General features: G+C 47.2%; 1 protein-coding gene across 1 annotated transcript in view; it reads left to right on the forward strand.

Moving 5' to 3' along the window:
* LOC142765726 (uncharacterized) overlaps window positions 1–13,588 on the forward strand; it is a 66,352-nt gene extending 52,764 nt beyond the window's left edge. Inside the window, exons 8-9 of the transcript XR_012884373.1 lie at window positions 11,008–11,143; window positions 13,470–13,588. The gene's annotated coding sequence lies outside the window, so the exon portion shown is untranslated. The remainder of the gene's footprint in view (window positions 1–11,007; window positions 11,144–13,469) is intronic.
* Window positions 13,589–13,902: the final 314 nt, after the last annotated feature.

A 13,902-nucleotide genomic window follows, 5' to 3' on the forward strand; every position in this document is an offset into this window, starting at 1 on the left:
CTTTAATAAAGCTGTTTTGCGAGTCTCCCGCAGAACTGCCAATTTGAAATTTTTTCTAGCGAGCATAAGACATTAGTTCTTCTTTTCCTGAAAAACTGCTCGGTGGTGCCCAACCCTGTTCAAACCGTAAAATTTATATGCATCCCATTTCCGAACTATGACCCGTAATATACATTTTGTTTTCTTCAAACCATCCGATGAAACTTGCATCATAGGCCAATAAGAGTCGATTCCGGTCTCGCGGGACTCCTCGTATAGACGCATTTACCCATGAAGAATGGGCTCCACAATGCTGCGTTGCTGAACGAATGTGTTGCTTATTTTTGTATATCCTGACGTGAGTGGAGAAGATCCCAACCGTTTTTTATGCGTATGTGGCGTTACTGCTCGTTTAGTGCAAGGTACGAAACGGCAAAACTGCAGACCGATGTTGTTGTACCGAAACCCACCTGAAACACGCCCGTATCCTGAAAACCCCTCCGTAAAAGATAAAAGACCTCCCCACCACGTCCTTATACAGACCTTTACCTCAGTCCTTAACGGATCTACAGCATCATCTACACATAGGCCTACACTTATAGGTGTCTATGGAAACTCGAACCTCTCTTAGAAAACGAAAGCGCCGAGGCGCGCGCCCGGCTGCGTTTTGACTAAGACGTCGAAAGTGGAAGTGATTGCGTTCACACCCACTTTGAGGGTGAACTTCAACGCCTCGGGTCCGGGTTACACTAAAACGAAATGCCTCCCTTTAGAGCTCAGATGAAGCCGCCTCTTTAATCTTTTCTACGCCCCCCCCCCCCCCCTCGGCCGTGACCTTGACCTGCTCTTTTTCTCATTTTAAAACAGTACGATGGGAGCAGGCTGATAACCACGCCTAAACGAAAGCGGAAGAATCCCCAACTCAACGACGGGTGATGCGATGGGAAATTGAGTTTAGCGATTTTTTTTTCTCTCCGAAACATCAACGAACCTTCTTCTCATGCCACAAGGGCCACACCGGTACGGCTTGTCAACACTTTTTTTGCACGCGTCCTGGGAAAGATATATGAAGACTGCGAGGTGTGTTGTAGCCTGTCGAGTAGCCAGTGTAATGGGTGCAGTGATCATCGGCATTTTCTTCCCATATAGGCTGTGCTCTTGCTCTAGGTTGTCTGTTGTTGTTTTTTTTAGCTTAGTGAGGCAATACATGCGTTCAAAAGAAAAAAAATGGGGGAGAATGAGTTATACTTTTGAACATCGCGCACCGAGCAGAGGATGAGAAGGGTATTGAGAGAGACGGCACCCGTTTATCTCGCACGATCACCAGAGCACGCTCCGCCGCTTTAATAGCGAAAAAGCGGTCCATCGCTTGCCACGGCCTTTCATTCGTTGATTTGCGACGCAACGCACAGTGCCGAGAAGAGTGCTGTAGCTAGAGCGCAGGCTTTCTTTAAGAAAGTGAAAGAGAGAGAGATAAGTAAGAAATCGTGGCTTCACGTCGCCACCACTTTTCAGCAATTCGATAAGACGAATATGCTATAACCATAGAGCACTAAAGCATTCCTTCCTGCATACTGGCTGAACAGTGAACACGATAAGCCAAGAAGAAAAAAAAGTTGGAACAAAATACCAAGTCCGAAAGAAAGAAAGAAAGAAAGAAAGAAAGAACGAAAGAAAGAAAGAAAGAAAGAAAGGAAGGAAGGAAGGAAGGAAGGAAGGAATGAAGAAAGAAAGAAAGAAAGAAATTCGTGTTCTCGCGGGGCTGGTCTGGTAATATCTCCTCTGTGCAACTTTTGTTCAGAAACCGAAACAACAGATGATCATGTTCATAATGTCGCCGTTACAGGTTGATACGAAAAAGACTTTTTGTTACTCCGTTCTCCAAGCTGGGGCTGAACTTGTGAAGTGACAATATACTTACTTTCGGTGCTTCGACTTTGGGCTTCAGCTGCAAGAACATTTTTGATGTCCTTTGTGCCAACCTTCACCAGACGAAACGAATAAGACTTTAACTGGCTATTAGTGTCCTATTAATGCATTGAAAGCTTAACAAACAATAGTTATCTTTTTTTAAATTATTATTATAGTACGGATTTTAATCATGTTCATTTGTATTCAAGATAATGACTATAATATCTGGTCTGAATGGGATTAATTTTACTAACGTTATTTTCTCACAAATAATCAATAATGAAAATTTCCAACTGATGTAACCTACTCTTGGCCAATCCCCCTGAGTGAGCACGAGTCATATTTAAGGCACCATCATCATCAAACACCGAACCGGTTGGCCTTTGTTGGGAGGGGAGATCTTCCACCTTAGTTGCAGCCAATGATCTCTATTAAGGGCTCTCCATTGATTCATTAGATCGTATAAATAATTACAAAGTAAGGGCTGCCAGCTGAAGTGTGCTAATGTACCTTATAATTTGGTATTAGGCAACTGGTTCTCTTCCACTTTATTGGTCTCTTGCAAGCGTTCTATTTTATAGTGTACTGAAGACTACGCAGTCAAGGTTGCCAATTGTAGGCTACTTGTGAACCCGTTAATTTGGCAGAGGCCAATTGAATCTCTTGCAAGTGTTTTACACTAGTTCACTAAAGCATACAGAACATTACACAATGAGGGTTTGCATCTATGTGGCACTAATACGCTGATGACCGAACCTAATACAACCGCAACCCCTACAAATAGGGACCATAGACACCAGGCGGTAAATGTGGGAGTATAGCTGCAGAAGGAAAATTCAGAGAAGAAAAAAAAAACGAAGGATGTATTTTTATAGTACGCGAGCCATACATACTAAATAATAAAAAAAATGAACCAAATATATCCAGAGCTTATTGCACTTTCGTTGTCAGCGGGACGCCGGACCTTAGGGGCCAGGAGATTTCGGAACGTACGAAATATTGAGATGGGTGTGGTCTAAGACTTCAAGGAAGCTGTTGAAGAGCGATAAGACTGGATGCCTTCTTTTAGGAACAAGAAGAACCCCTGCGGTGGCGAGTGTAGCAATTAATGTCTCTTAGGCTAGAAATAACGTATTAATAAGGCAGGAAGCCGATATTTTTTCCCGCCACTCTTCATTCTTCTAAAGATGGCCTGTCCGTCTTGCTGCGTTCCCGTTGAATCATTTATGGGCGTATTGCTGCTCTGGTTGTGCAATCTATACTTAGAACAAAAAAAAAGAAAAGAAACTACGATAGGGGCTTAAACGAATCCTTCAGGAACATCATGCGCATTATTCTACTTGTACGTGCTTTCTTGCTGCATGGTATATCTTGAATGCTTATGTTTTGTGTGTGCTCGTATAAGGGCCTGGGCGACGTTTGCATGTGGCAATTACCTACTACATTACCTTTATGCAGCTACATACATAGTACACTGTCTTTCTTGGTGAGAATCTACCATGCTTCCTCATGAGACGTTAAATACGATGCTTGGCAGCTGACTTGAAAGTTGTGAGTTCAATCCTGGTGCTGGTGGTGCATTTTCGATGGAGGTAAAAGCGTCGAGGTCCGTCCACTGTTATATCTTGCTTCTCATTGAGCGACCCAGTATGGTCGAAATTATCCGGGTTCTTTTAGCCAAAGCATCTCTGGCTTCTCTCATAGCCAGAGATGCTTTGGCTATGGATGGTTCTTGGTTGAGACAGCGCACACGAGACGACGACGACGAAGAAGAAAAAGAACATGGACAGCGCCTGTCGTCGTCGTCGTGTGCGCTGTATCAAGCAAGAATGAACGCTTACCAACTCGCTCGAGCTTCCATTATTAAGCTTTGGGTCGTCAAACCCCTTCGACAAATTGAACCATTTCTATTTGAGAGCCGAACTCGCCGGCAGCAATTCTATAGAAGCCGCCTCGGGAACACAGGAATGTGGGCAGCCCATATCGGCCGTTTTAGGGGTGAAGCTCCTGAATGTCAAGGCTTGTCCTTTGGCGTCGTTGAGGTGCACCGTAGCCGTGATGAAGATGATGATCACGGACAACGGCTGGCTTGTGCAGTATGTGACGTCTCGAGGTGCTCTACGATGCATTTCGTATGACTGGAAACAAGCAACAACCACCGGGGGAACGTGCCCCGCTGCGGTGGTCTAGTGGCTAAGGTACTCGGCTGCTGACCAGCAGGTCGCGGGTTCGAATCCCTGCTGCGGCGGCTGCATTTCCGATCGAGGCGGAAATGTTGTAGGCCCGTGTGCTCAGATTTGGGTGCACGTTAAAGAATCCCAGGTGGTCGAAATTTCCAGAGCCCTCCACTACAGCGTCTCTCATAATCATATGGTGGTTTTGGGACGTTAAACCCCACATATCAATCAATCAAATCACCGGGGGAACGTGCACGGACCTCTTCTCGGCCAACTTCAGGCTTGTTATCTAATATCCCGCAAAGTATGTAGTAACAATGAAGGCAAAACGAAATTCGCAACACAACGCAACATACGATTTATGACCAATAAACGTTGAAATTTAACTGTACCCCCCGTTTTGTCACTCATTCAAATGCACGAGTGGTCAACGTCACAGGTAATTACGGTAACACCGAACGGTCCCACTGCTCCGCCCACTCATCACCATTCAATGCGGGGATATGCCGTGTATTTATTGTTTTTTGAATGCTGTTAGACACTTCGAAAACGTGAATCAAGTCGGAGCCTGTCAGAGACAATCACGTCGAAAAAAAAAAAAACACCGGTAGACCTGGGACGGGCGGCGTGAAGAATCACGTCACTTGGTGGCTATAGGTGAGGCGATTCGCCGACGAGTCCACGTACACGTGAATGGGCTTGTCACACACGCGCGCTCACTGTTGTTCCGTTCGGCATGCGCCGCGTGTTCCCATTATCCCCGCCGCAGACCGGGGGCGTTGTCCGAGCTCTCGTAATGGCTGCCACGGGCCGGCCCTAATACTGATGGATCGTCGTCGGCTTTGACGTCAGCGCCGGACGGTACGTGCAGCGACCCGGTAGGGCGCATGTTGCCCGCACTTGTACGGTATTGGTTGAGCTGGAGGAGTCGCGTTTGTACAGACCTGACCGCTTCGGCTGGAGAACGCGCCGAAAGCCGAGTTCTCTTCTGGTATCGACTTTGTATCGGTCGAAACGGTTGAAACGAAGGAGTTCAACGGGCGGATGGAGGGATAAAAAAGAAATATACGCATATTCACGAAGTGAATGCTGACGATGGTGCGAAGCAGTGTGCGTTAGATCATGAATCATGACCTTTTAGTTCTGGTCAACAGCGTTTTATTTTCTCCTTGTTAACCTTTTGTTCTGTCACATGCTTTGATTATTGGGTGGCTAAATGTCGTCGTTTTTCCTGAGTTGTACTATTTTGTTTTACCTCTTTTGGTTAAGAGTCTTTTGATAACCTTTATGTTGTTGACGTATGCTTCGGTTTCTAGATCTGCTTTAGGCGCCGGGCGACGATTTGTGGAGTAGTCTTGCGCAAAGAAAGTTGATGTTCCTTGCTGCGGCATTGTTTCAACAAGTTTTTTTTCAAAACACAAAGCTCACAACGCCGCAGGTTGCTGTGTTGTGAAGAGTCCTGGTCGGTTATAGGCCTGTAATCTCACTGTTATGTACACACACACACAGAGAGAACTCCTTCTTTAACGAGCGACCTCCCAGATCTCCACCCGCGCTTGTCGCTCAGTGACGGATAAGCGTCGCCGCCGCTAGGGGCGCGGCGGTAGAGTGTAGCAGACTCGTTTCCGGTGCGCAACATCTGCGTGGGCGTGTTACGTACACGCGGTTCATCAGCACGTGGCGGCGGGGTCACGTGGTTATAGCCCTAAACGCAGGACACATGTCGTAAACACGACCTACGCCTTCGTGCCCACCAGGACAGAGCTGCGCTTATCAAGCTCCAGACAGCTCGGCGCCTTGACCCTCCTTTCGTAGATCTACTTATACCTGCCTCATCATCCTCTATTTGGAACGTTTTTTCTTTTCGTCTGGGCGTCGTGTATGCGGGGCTTCGCTCCGCTTTGTTTGGCGCTAACGCCCGCTTTCGTGATGTACAGCGTTCGCGACGAAGGCAGCAGGGTTGAGTCGTACTATTAATTCTGTTTCACGAGGAGTGGTCGGTGAAGTGTAGTTGATGTCGCAGCTTATAGACGTTACAGAGCCCACAGGCGAGTACAAAACATATATTTAAAAGAAAGAAATGATCAGCGCTGCGTCTTGTTTTTCATCTTCTGATACTGTCTGTACATGCTGTTACGCCTAGAAAATTATTTTTTAGCGAGTTAGCAATAGGAAATGAAGTGTACTGTTATAGTTAGTGCCTGCTAGCACTGCTTTTCCAAAAAAAAAATGTACGTTTTTTAGTGATTCCTCAAGTAGTTTTATGATTCTCCCGCTCTGTACCATTATTAACTGTATATTTATTTATGTTGCCTCAAAGGCCCCGGTTCAGGGGTTTTACATGAGGGTTCAGCTGGGTAGGCTTTATAGCAGTCAAGTTTCGATAAAAACCGCAAAAGAGGCGCACCCAAAGGCAGACCGAATTACGCGTGGTTGCATGGTGTTGAACAATATGAAAAAGAAGATGGAACTCACACTTCATGAATGATTACTGTTTTTTGAAGGTATGAATTGCAAGAGATACATAGAATTCCACTTGGAAATTGAGTGTTTTGAACACTTTTGCGCTAGCCAAATTCACTTAACCGCTTTTAAAATGGGATTTCAGTGTTGTCTTTCAAATCACTCGCGATAGCATATAAAGGTGCAACACTAAAGGGGACCGGATGAACGTTGAACACTGGCGACCAACTCAGTTCTCTTCGTAGGTTGTTTCCATGGGCTCGGCACCAGCACTCCCGTAATATCACCAACGGCGGGTGTTTAGTGGTATTGGTGCTACCGAAGGTCGCGGTATCGAATCCCTGTCTTGGCAGCCGGAATTCAGGGGACGAGCCACGCTGGAAGCCCGTGCGCTCAGACTGAGGCGTGCGTTCCAGATCTCAAGGTAGTCAAACTTTCTGGAGCCATCTGTTACGGCGCATTTCATGATCGTATCTTGATTTTGCGATGTAAAACCGCCGCCATAATAAATTACTTCATTCTTTAATATCAGCTTCTTCTCCACTTTATGTCTCGACAATGGTGACTTCCTACGCTTAATTTGCCCCCCCCCCCCCCAGCCCCCGCATACACACACAACCGGACCCTGCCCTAGAAGCCACGTGCGCCTTCGAGTTCAGGGCACGTCTCACACGTGTCTCACCCACCCCGTGTAGACGGCGGACGCTATATATATATTGCTCTCAACACTCTGCCATTCTCGCGAAGACCCGTACGTACGAATCTGTGCGGCGTCCCCGGGAAAGCCTGTTTTTTTGTGCGCCTTCCCTGCTGTTAGGGGTGCGGCAATGGTTGCCCGCCGGCCAGGCGGGTGTGTTTGTGTGTGACCCTCCCTGTAATACGGCTGACTCATCGTGCCGTCGTCGTAGTCTCAGAAGCGCCCTCTCTGAGCGGCGTCATCGCCGACTACTCCGTATGGTGTGATGCGGGCGGTGAGCGCGTATTATTTATTGCGCTACATCTTTCTTTGGGCAACTCACTCATCGCCCTCCTTTTTTTTGCTGCTCGGAAACCACCTGTGGCTCGCCCCTTTTTTTCTGTGCGTTTCTTCTTGCTGTTCACTGTTTCTGCCAGGTCTTTCGCTTCTTCTCTGAATCTTTCACTTCAAGGAGAGAGAGAGAGGGAAAAACAGTGTCAGGACTGCAGAGAAAGATACCAGTCCGTTGCCAAGAGCATCTTCTGCAGAAAAGAAGAAAGTGAGGAAGAAAGAAAGAAAGAAGAAAAAAGAAAGAAAGGAAGAAAATCAAAGAAAGAGTCTCAGGATTCGAGAGAAGCAAGATACCTTTTTGGTCTCAAGAGCATCAGGCGCAGAAAGACATGAGGAAGGAAAAATAAATAAATAAATAAATAAATAAACAAACAAACACACAAATAAATAAATAAATAAATAAATAAATAAATAAATAAATAAATAGGGATAGAAAGATTGAGGGGGCGTTGGACGTTGGTGTACAGCGCACATCATGACAGGCACCGTTGCATTAGACAAAGCGGGCCGGTTAGCACTCGGAGGCTGATGGCCAGCGCTACCCCGTTTTTAATGCGGGCGTTGACGTGAGTCACGGAAAACGTGCAGTGACGCAGGCACCCGAGCTTTTGCTATTCAACGTTCCATACCGACGTGTCATTTTGTTTCTTCTTCTCTGGTAGCTCGCTGACTGACAGATCCAATGTCATCGGTGGGTGGTTTGAACTGTGTGTAAGTTCCGCACGCTCGCAGTATTCTTCCGTGCAATCGAAAATGATGCGAAGTTAGTATTCAGAGTTGGGTTAGTGTTCAGCTTATCAACAGCGCAGCAACGCAAGGACAACGGTAGACAGCGCCCTTACCGTTGTGTTACCATTTGTCCTTGTGATGCTTTTTTCTCGTTCCACTCGTAGTTCACTCCTGCTATGCTTGATGGAGGTGAAGTTGAAGTTGTTGCACTGTCTGTAAGATGTAACAAAGCTTTGGCTTGCTTCTCACCGGTGGAGAATGGGAATGGCAGTAAAGACGGATAGAGGTATGAACTATGAGGACGATGGTGGGGGCGGCTTTCGTTGGAACCGTCAAAAATTGCGTTTCAACACAAGGGAAGAACATCGTTGAAATATACACAATGCATTTAGCGAAATTTGCAAATGTTTGGAAGGAGTTATTCAAAATACACTAAAGTAAAACTTATCTAGTGGTTCTCTTACCTATGAAAGCGTCTCAGGCGGTATAATGAACTTATGTGGATGAGTTACAATGGTGCCATGACTTGCACCGAATCACTGACATGAGGACGATGATGATGATGGTGATGATAATGATGGACTTGTTGCAAGGAATATTTGCGCCAGCCCACTCGAGGCGATTGTCGAAGAATCTGGTGGCCGTAAAAATGATTTAGAGTACTATGTACTCTACCATGGAAGAGCTTCAAGCCGTCCGCACCTGTTCGTTCCTCGTCGTAGTCGTAGTGCGTAACCATTCTTACGCTTTGACCTGCAAGGTGGTGCCGGTGGGAGATTTCTCCTGCGCGTCGTTGAACAATAAAAAAATTCGCAGCGTGCTCGTTAACTAAAAGCCGAATTCTGCCTGTCTCTCGTTCCCATTTAGCAGCCATTGGCATGTACATTGAGCCCTATCTGACAAGAAAGGGTTGCTAGGTTATACTCGCTGGGCGTAACCACATTGGTTTTAGAAAGGTTTAGCGAGCGTTGGGCCGCAGTGCCATGAATACAGTGAACTAGCATATACCATGAACTCGAGGTGGTTAAAGGTGGGAAGTAGACTAGAAGCGCAAGCCGCAAGAAAGTGTGCGTGTGCCACCTCTCGTTTAGTCCTCTGAATGTCCGCTGGATGGCGGTGCTTCTACATGGGGAATATATGATGGAAAGATGCGAGATGGTGATACTTAGAGTGTTGACTAGATGGACGAATTTACACACAGACAAATGCATGGACGGACGCACGGATGGCTGCATGGGCGGATGGACGCATGAACGGACGCATGGGCGGATGCATGGACTAACGCAGTGATGGACGCGCGGATGGACGTGCGGACGCACGATCAGACGGACGCACGGACGGGTGGATGGACGCACGGACGGTCACACAGACGGACGCATGGAAGGACGGAAGCAAGAACGAATGGACGGACGGATGCTTCGCCCCACTCTCCATCATTCACTCTGTAGATATGCTGCCATTTGTTTATATTCCGATGAAGTAGCCACCCTCCAAAAAATAATATTACGAAAAAAAAAAACCTAATTTTTGAAATAAAACTTTCCAAACGCTGACAGCTTGTTAAAAAAATGAAGAGGGGGAGCTGGTGGCATCACTGCTACAATATTGCTTGACTTCGTTCCGAAAGTTTAGTGGACCTGAAGTGAGTAGAGGGACTTTGTTCAATTTCTGTGACGCATGACTGTTTTTGCGTAGCGCACACACGGACCAAAATTAGACACAAGCGTGTCTATTTCTCTCTGATCTCTGTGTGTGTTGTGCAAAACATATTTATAAATCAATTCGAACTTGCCCAATTGTCAGTTCTGTGGCACATGCCAGCTGCGTTATGCTCCCCGTAGTCCTCTAGCGCGGCCCTAATCTGCTACAACATGTCCATGTTTTCAGGTTTGCGGCAGCTAGGACGTAAATGGAATAGCACTAGATAAGACCTATTAACTGGGTTAAACTCTCACGTACAGAGGTACAGTGTGCGATCCTAGGTCACGTCAAGAAAGCGGCAGCATCCAGTAGAGCCTTGGACTTCTTGGGGCTCCACCCAAAGGACTCACGACCCCTTGTCTCAAAACATTGTTATTTTTCGCCTAATAACCTTGGCGCACATCCACTGTGGAGGTTCATGATTAGGAAAGGCGAAATAGCCCGAGACACCAAACAAAGAAAACACAAGGACAGGCGCCGTTTTTTTTTTCGCTTGGTGTCTCGTGTTCTTGCATCGTTCCTGACTATGACCCCACACGATCTCGGCCAACTGTCAGTGCCACTGTGTGGGATTGGCGAACCTCGATGAGAAAAACTCGAGATTTTCTCAAGTCATATTGCGTTTCGAGTGAAGGGTGGTTAGTTAATGGAAAAACAGCCCTCAAGGAGTGTTTCGAGTGAACGGTCGAGTCGAAGAGTGTTTGTGAATGTGGGGGTGAGTGTTTTTTTTTCGCTAGAGTTCTTCTTCTGCACTATATATCTTTCGGATCATCATCATCAACACCAACACGAGCTACATGGCGCTTGCACGAGCACCCGCATATCCCTGCTGGCCATCGCGAGCGCCAGGCGTCGGCTCGCAGCGCAGCAAGTAGTTCTTTGCGCTACGGTGTCCAGGACTGCAGGAACTTGCGGTGCTAACGAGCAGGCGTGAAAGGAACGACAAATCCGAGCCGATTCCCACCGAAGGTTCGGGCGAGTAACCGTTCAACAGTGACGCGAAGTGTTTGGTTCCTCCAGGGCCCCACGTTCATCGAGTCGACCTCGAGGGACAGCACAAGCGGGACATGAAGCCCACCCAAACGACGGGAAAGGGCAGAGGGGCGGCTCGCCCTGCCCCCGTGCCTCCGGCACCGAGGAGGGGATCCGTCGGCAGGTACGTGATCCTCCAGAGTGTTTCGTAACAGGAGTTGGATTTGATGGGTCTTGTAGAAAGAGAGACAACTTTATTAACGACAGAAGGGGGTGGTTTTGAATTCACCTTGCATGTGGTTCGAAGGGCACTTGCCACGACTGTTTCGGCCAGTTAATAACCTCTGCCTGAACATGGTATACAGTTGACGACAGGAGTGACTCCCACGCCACGAGGGAGGAATACGGTAGTGTTGTTTTTGGTGGTGGGTGCCCTTGGAATTCCCAGAGAATGTGATTTTGGGTATCCTTCAGGCAGCTGCAGTGCACAATCAGCAATAGGATGGAGTACGAAAATAGAAGGACATACAGTTCGTACTGTGTTTCCGTTTGTTCTCGTGTTCCGTCCCATTCGCGCTGATTTTTACAAGACGCAACACGTTTAACCATAAGGAGGGTAGGAAGGTGTCTGTGCTTAAGTATATATTTGAAATCTTGGGGCATTGAGATATATGTACAGTTAGAGAATATTGTGGCGCTCCCTTCGTTCGCGTGTGATTGAGCTTCAGCCTCTGAAAAAACAAACAAAAAAAATCAGTCGGGTTATTTCAGATTGCTTTGTTAGGGCGTATAGTCGAGTTTATTGTTTGAGAGCTCTAACCCGTGCAGCAACAATGACGCTGCGATGTTTCATCAGTCGCGCATAAAAGCGGTAGCGTTGCACGTACCATGGCCTCCGAGATTATCTGGCGGCGCACCGTAGCAATGCTTGGCCACCGGCTAATCTTGGCCGCCGTCAAGATTAGACCGCAATGCTTGGCCGCCGGTCACGGTCGTACAACCAAGTTGCCGAAGGCTGACCACTGAGGTCACCGTTAGCAGTGTACAGAATGCATTCTTTGCACACTAAGTTACTCAGTTTTGAGGCACAGGCTCAGCCACTAAACAGTTCCATATCTACAATCGTGACAGCCGCCTCCTGCACCGCCACTGTTATAAGTAGCAACAATAAATGGCCCTAACCGAGATAGCGATTTCTTGATCATCTTCACTACACTTCCCCTGGGTGTTATCTCCACCATAAATCACGTGAGCGTGAGCAGCACTAGGAGTTGAGCCTATCAGGACATCACGCTTATCTGCGCTTGAACAGTCGAAGAAAACGAAGTGAAACAAGTTGATCGCGCAGAGTAGTCGTGCGAGGCAAGACTGCACTGTATAGCAGGGTAGGAGACTATTTGTGGCTGATATCCCTCGCATATGGACCACTCGGCAGCTCATCTCTTTCGTGACGCCAGCAGAGTGTTGCGACGAATTGTGCCAAAAAGACGGGAAATGCCCCGAAAAGAATAACGCACCCGTTCTTCGTATTTGGAGAGGCTGTTTAGCGTCTCCCCAAGCAACTCATTTTGTGGAAACGTTCACTCCAGTGACATTCGCCTTTAGGTGATATCTTTCCGCTTCATCATCATCATCATCATCATCATCATCATCATCATCATAATCATCATACCACCACCACCTTCTTCTTCTTCTTCTTCTTCTTCTTCTTCTTCTTCTTCTTCTTCTTCTTCTTCTTCTTCTTCTTCTTCTTCTCCTCCTCCTCCTCCTCCTTCTTCTTCTTCTTCTTTTTCTTCTTCTTCTTCTTCTTCTTCTTCTTCTTCTTCTTCTTCTTCATGCTTACTACGACCAGAGTAAGGCCAAGTCCTCTTGTTCCGCCAATCATCCCGGCCCCGTACTTACCGCTGCCTTATGCCCGCAAACTTCTCAATCTCATCTGCTCACATTTACATGTTGCCCCGTCGTACCTTTGAGTTCTCTTCAAATTTTGAATTCAGTTAACCACTTTTAAGGAACAGTGGTCATCTTGCCTACGTGCTCTGCCCACGTATATTTCTTCTTCTCGATTTCGACCAAAATGTCCTCATCACCCGTTCGATTCCTGACTAAATCTGCTCTTTTTGTGTCCCTTAACGTTGCACCTATTCTGCTTTCCGTTGCTCGCTGTATACGTCGTACTCAGTTTAAGTTGAACCTTCTATGTAAGTCTCCGGGTTTTGGCACCGAAGGTTAATGTCAATACAAAAGAGATATTGTATTGTATATTTTCTCCAACTCCTGGTGTAGGCCCGTGTGCTCAGATTTGGGTGCACGTTAAAGAACCCCAGATGGTCGAAATTTCCGGAGCCCTCCACTACGGCGTCTCTCATAATCATGTGGTGGTTTTTTAAACGTTAAAGCCCACATATCAATCAATACACTTTCTCCAACTCCACCTCTCTTCCTTCTTTTGACGTCTTCTGACTTTTGGGCATCAATATATGACATTCAATTTGCTCTTTGTGTTGCAGGGTGGCAGCCGTGTCGTCAGCACTGACGCCATTGGGAATGTCGAAGCCACCGGCGACGCAGTCGTCGACCGCCTACGGCCGCGGCAAGGCTCCAGACGCAGTGGGCACGCCTACCCCAGCCAAGGCCGGGGCGATGGCTGCGGCAGGAAAGGCGCATCCCGCAGCCGCAGGTGGGAGCGTTGCCGTCGCTTGTTTGTCCTAAAAGCGCGTAGTGTTTCTTCAGTTACGTTCCAGTAATTTGAACTTACCTATAGAGTTTCCTAATTGTACACTATAGCAGAAGTCAGCATACTCTGGCCTGCGGGCCACATGCACCTCGCGAGGCAAGAATACGCGGTCCCCAATGCAACGTCGGAACCACTCCTCTCAACGTGTTACTACCTACCTAAAAGTTGACATGGCATTTTTGACCTAGAATGGGGTTTGCGTTTGT

This window comes from Rhipicephalus microplus, chromosome 6, assembly GCF_043290135.1.
Source record: "Rhipicephalus microplus isolate Deutch F79 chromosome 6, USDA_Rmic, whole genome shotgun sequence".
Lineage (NCBI taxonomy): Eukaryota > Metazoa > Arthropoda > Arachnida > Ixodida > Ixodidae > Rhipicephalus > Rhipicephalus microplus.